We start from the raw sequence: 5,988 nt of genomic DNA, 5'->3' as shown, positions 1-5,988 counted from the left end.
CTCGGGGCGTGGGGGGGGACTTAAAACCGACCCCTGAACCGATGGAGATAGGTGGTATTAGAGGCCCGTTACCCTTGGTGGAAAAGGAAAGGCGTAGATCTAACAATCTATGTTTGTATTGTGGCCAGGCGGGCCATTATGCAAGAGATTGTCCAGTGAAGCCCTCTAAAGAACCTCCACGTAAGGCGGTGGCTTGTGTGCATCGTGACGATCTGGATGTGGACTCTGTGGTTCCTTGTACTCCGTATCAAATACCTGGCATAGTGAAGAGGGTCCCCCGACATTTTACTATCACTGTCTGTTTGGTGATTTCAAACAATCATAGGGCTCCGGTGTCTGCTCTATTGGACTCAGGGGCTACGGGAAACTTTATGGACAACAAGTTGGCTGAGAGAATTGGAGTTCCCTGGGTGTACAAGGAGCAACCAGAACCTGTCAGGGCTATCGATGGGACTGAGTTGTCATCGGGTACAATCACCCGTCAGACTGAACTTCTCTGTATGGTGGGAGACAATGGTCATTCGGAGGAAATAGGATTTGATTTGATCGATGCCCCGTCCTTCGGTGTGGTTCTGGGAGTACCGTGGTTGCAGACCCATAATCCCAAAATAGACTGGATTAGAAGAACAGTGACCCTTGACTCTGTTCATTGTTTACAAGATTGTTACAAGGTCGCAACCGATTGGGTAACTCCCTTGTCTTGCGCAGCTAGCTCTGGTGAGATGGGTGATGAGTTGAAAGTCCCTGAATCCTATGCAGGGTTTAGCGATGTATTCGATAAAGGGAAAGCTAGAGAATTGCCCCCTCACCGTTCATTTGATTGCCGGATTGATTTGATGCCAGGGGCTACGCTTCCTTGTAGTCGTGTCTATGCTTTATCGGGCCCTGAGGAACTACATTTGAAGGGGTATATCGAGGAGATGTTGGAGAAAGGGTTTATACGTCCCTCCTCCTCGCCAGTGTCATCGGCTATCTTCTTTATTCCGAAGAAGGAAGGTGGACTTCGGGCATGTGTAGATTATAGAGCGCTCAATAAGGGTACGATTAAGAACAAGTACCCTCTTCCCTTGATACCTGTGTTGTTGGATCAACTGAAGCATGCAACGGTTTTTACCAAGTTAGATCTAAGGGGTGCATACCATCTCATCCGTGTCCGTGAAGGCGATGAATGGAAAACTGCCTTCCGGACCAAATTCGGCCTTTATGAGTATTGCGTTATGCCCTTTGGGCTCTGTAACGCTCCGGCTGCTTTTCAGTTTTTCATCAACGAGGTGTTAAGGGAATATTTGGATTTGAGCGTCATAGTCTACATTGACGATATCCTCGTGTTTTCCACCACAGTTGAGGAACACGTCGTCCATGTAGGGCAGGTCCTGCAGCGCCTAAAGGAACATCAGCTGTATGTCAGATTGGAAAAGTGTAGCTTTCACACACCTAGGGTGGAGTTCTTGGGATTTGTGATTTCCGAAAAGGGGATCATGATGGATCCCAAGAAAATAGAAGCTATCACTTCTTGGCCAGCGCCGACTTGTGTGAGAGATATTCAAGTTTTACTTGGGTTCGCCAATTTCTATCGGCGGTTTATTTCGCACTTTTCCGAGATCATAGCTCCCATGACAGTATTACTACGGAAAGGGGTGCCCTTTGTGTGGTCCTATCATGCTCAAGCCTCTGTGAATCTGTTAATCGAGAGGTTCACTACGGCACCTGTTTTGGTTCATCCTGACCCTTCATTGCCCTTTTTTGTGGAGGCTGATGCTTCCTTGTGTGCGGTGGGGGGGGTGTTGTCTCAGAGGGATGCGGAGAATGGAGAGATGCATCCGATCGCCTTTTTCTCTAAGACCTTGCTGCCCGCCGAGAGGAATTACACCGTGGCGGAGCGTGAATTGCTGGCCATTAAGTTGTCTTTTGAGGAGTGGCGCCATTATTTATGGGGCGCTCGGCATCCGATCACCATCTTCACTGACCATAAAAACTTAGAATTCTTCAGGTCAGCGCGCGCCTTAACCCCTAGGCAGATGAGGTGGGTCTCATTTTTCAATGAGTACGACTTTATCATTACTTACAGGCCTGCTGCGCAGCAGGTGAAGTCAGATGCATTGTCCCGTATCCATGTGAAACATCTTGGCCTGCCCAGTGAGAACGTGAAGTGTACCTTTATAGCCCCTGAGAGAATAGTAGGTAGCATTTCCATTGATGACTTTAATGAATTGGTCCGGGTAGAACTGGCCAAGATTGATCTTACACCTTGGATGTCTCAACCCTTGATGTCCTTAAGAACTGGGTTGCTGTACCATGAGGACAAACTGTTTATTCCCCCAAAACTCAGGGATATGGTATTGGAATGGTGTCATTCTTCTTCTCTGGCTGGGCATCCTGGTTCCACCAAGACCATGGAATTCTGTTTGAGGTGGTTCTGGTGGGATTCCGTGGCAAGGGACGTGCAGTCGTACGTAAAAGCCTGTCCTGTGTGTGCAGTGAATAAACCAACACATGCTAAACCCTCTGGATTGCTGCATCCTCTCCCTGTCCCTAGGGCTCCCTGGCAAACCATAAGTATGGATTTTGTAACTGATCTACCGCTGGAGTCTGGGTTTACAACCATCTTAGTTGTAGTGGATTCCTTCACTAAGATGGCACATTTTATACCCTTGGCCAAGTTGCCTACGGCAGGAGAATAGGCCACAATCTTTTTGTCTTCCGTGGTACGCCTGCATGGCTTGCCTCTGGCCATTGTTTCCGATAGGGGGGCTCAGTTTATCTCTCATTTTTGGAGGGAATTGTGTGCGGCCTTAAAGATGAAGTTATGTCTGTCCTCCGCATATCATCCTCAGTCGGATGGTCAGACGGAACGCACCAATCAGACCATGGAGCAGTATTTGAGGTGTCTGGGTACATCTTTAGCTTGTAGTTGGGTGGTGGCTCTCCCGCTGGCTGAATTCGCCTATAACAACAGTGTGCATTCAGCGGTGGGATTGACCCCTTTCTTTTGTTCCATGGGGTTTCACCCCCGAGCGATTCCCTTTTAGCCTTCAGGTCAGGTACCGGCGGTAACTGCCTTGGGACTTTCGTTGGTTCAGATTTGGAATACGACATTGGAACATCTAGAAAAGGCAAAGGTTGACATGAAGAAGCAGGCAGATAAACACAGGGTCCCGGCTCCTTCCTATCGGGTGGGAGATAAGGTGTGGCTTTCCACCAAGAACTTGCGATTAGGGGGGTCGCGTAAATTACAGCCAAGGTTTGTGGGTCCATTTCCAGTACTCAAGATAATTAATCCAGTAGCAATGAAGTTGGGGTTACCTGATGAGTATGGGATCCATCCTGTCTTTCATACCTCCCTTCTGAAACCCTATGTAGTTACCTCTCAGGTTCTGCCCCCTCCTCCCCCTGTGATGATAGGTGAGGAAGAGGAATTTGAGGTTAGTGCAATCTTGGATTCCAGGAGGAGGAATGGGAAGCTTATGTATCTGATAGACTGGAAGGGATATCCCCCTGAGGATCGTACATGGGAGGCTGCTAGTGGGGTACATGCCCCTAGATTGGTAAGACTTTTCCATCTACGTCACCCTTCCAAGCCCCGTCCGGTAGGGAGGCCTTTGCGGGGAGGTACTGTTGGGATTTAGGAAATACGGCGCTCAGTCCTCTCTCTATGCACATGTTCATTGGTACACCCCTCCCTTTCTCCTCCCATGTGATCGCTTTTAAGGCAGTGTGACCGGTCTTTCAGTGCTTGGTTTTATTTCCGGTCAGTGGTCTATCTGGGATTCAAGTACCTGATCGAGTGGCTGAGTTCGAGTTCTTTTCTATTCCGGACGATTCTGGTGTTCGTCAGAGTGAGGCTTCGCTCTGACCTGGAAGGACGTGTTTGGGATTTCCGGACGGGGATCTAAGTATTTGGAATCAGGTGCGCGGCTGCGCACGAGCTTTGCATCCGAGCCGGTGCAATCAGTTCCGGGATTTTTTCGACTCACGGCGTTCCTGTGAGTGACTTTTGGGTTCAGGAAACGAACCAGCTGAACGCTAACGTTTTAGTTTCGTTTTTGCACTACGTGGCCACGGGTTTTTTCGGGGATCAGGGAAGTGGGGATTTTGTTTTACACTCATTGAATGCAGAACGGGGTTTTTTCAGTCCGAGGACTTTTTCCCCAAAAGAAAGGTGAAGCACACAGTAAAGAAAACTAACCCGGAGGGGCGTTTCTTCTTGAAGGCTTCCGCATTGCATAAGAAGAACGAGGTCTCCTATGCGGACTTGTTAAAGCTCTTATTGGGTAAGAAGGAGAGCGGTTGTGTTTGATGTGGGTAATTGACTGTGCACAGAGAGATTGACGTCAGAGGGAATATTTATCAGTGCTTGTTTCTGTTTATGTTTCCTCTGCAGGGTGCGAGGTTCCGTGTATACTCTCGAGGTTAAAGAGAGCTGTCAGGAGAATCCCTGGGTCTACAAGCCTTCTTCACCTCCCCTTTCCCTGGGGTTGTTATTTTTTACCCTTCCCTCTCTCCTGGCCCAGGCTGTAGAGTGCATTGGTTTTCCTACGTGGCCTGCAGTCTGTGCGGGGGTAGAGAGAGGGGATTATCGTCGCTCCTGCAGCGCGGTTCCGAGTGGGAGACCGCTTGACAATTGGCAGCAGCTTGCAAACAGGGTGACATTGAATTTAATGAGAACAGAATTTCCTTCTATCCAGACTATGGTGTTCCTACCCAAAAGAGGCGCAGATCATTTATGGAAGTGAAGAGGAAACTTAGTGACCTTGAGTTGGCTCTGCTGCATCCGGGCAGGGGAAAAGACATTTCTTCGACCATGCTAAAAAAACGATGCAGTTCCTTGAGAATCATTGAACAGTTCTTAGGGGAGGATGCCACACATAGGTATACAGATCCATAGTTACGGGGGGAGAGAGTGCTGACTCTAATCTATGAAACCTTGGTGGGGGAATTGTAGAGGATTGAGCATACTATGCAAGTCAGACGAAGTGGGGGCACATTTTGAGTACGTTACTGCTTTGTTAGGTGTGTGACTAATGATGATACTGTTCTTGGGGTACCCCGCATCAGGAAACATGGGGAGCAATGCGCTGTGATGGGGAACTTTGTTTGTTTTTTCATGGAGGGAGTAATGACATTATTTGTGTTATTTGTGTAGGCCAGGCTAGGGCGGGCCACACAGGAAGGGGGAGGGGAGGTGTTACAGTTTTTGAATTTGAAGAGAGGGAGCAGATGCTATCGGTCACACAACTACTTGGTGGAAAGACAGTACATTATTATTATTATGTTTCTTATATAGCGCCAGAATCGACCCCCGAAGGGGTATCTCCGCGCTTGCCTTGGGAACCCGTCCTGGCTTTTCCCTGTGAGATAGCCCCTACAGGGCATCCCCAAGGTGAAAGCCAGGCATCCCGCCGCGGGGGGCCGTTGTGGAGATTAAGCAAGCTTAATGCCCAGAGTTGCAGAGTGTGAACCCATGATTAGGTCAGGCACCGAAGCGAGAATTATCGAGTCCATGGACATTTGAGCTCAAGACCCTGCCGCGTCGGGAATCGAACCCTGGTCCCGGGTCTGACCTCTGCTTCAGGGTCTGCCTGCTCTAACCAGTGAGCCACACTTCTTCCACTACACTACATGAGCAGAGAGAATGATGCACTTCATGAGGGTAACAGTATTATCTAGGAATGCTAAAGGGCTTTAAAATCCCACACAGCGGCAAATGATCTGAACAGATGTCAATCAGCAGCGGGCAAAGATAGTCATGTTGCATGAAACACAACTCCTACCACGAGTGAAATGGGGAGGCTACTTGTGGTATGACAGTTTCATATCCTCGGTGATTTGGATATTATGGGTGGCTGCTAGCATCCCCCTATGAGTGGATACTGAACTAAAGGCAGCTGATGGCTGCTATATAGATGTGGTGAAGGAGATTGAAGGCACACCTACCATTGCAATAGTTGTAGTAACCTCTTCCAATCTAAGTAGGGGTAGTTTAGGTAT

Source organism: Lissotriton vulgaris, chromosome 10, assembly GCF_964263255.1.
Source record: "Lissotriton vulgaris chromosome 10, aLisVul1.2, whole genome shotgun sequence".
Taxonomy (NCBI): domain Eukaryota; kingdom Metazoa; phylum Chordata; class Amphibia; order Caudata; family Salamandridae; genus Lissotriton; species Lissotriton vulgaris.
This window is presented reverse-complemented; position numbering follows the sequence as displayed.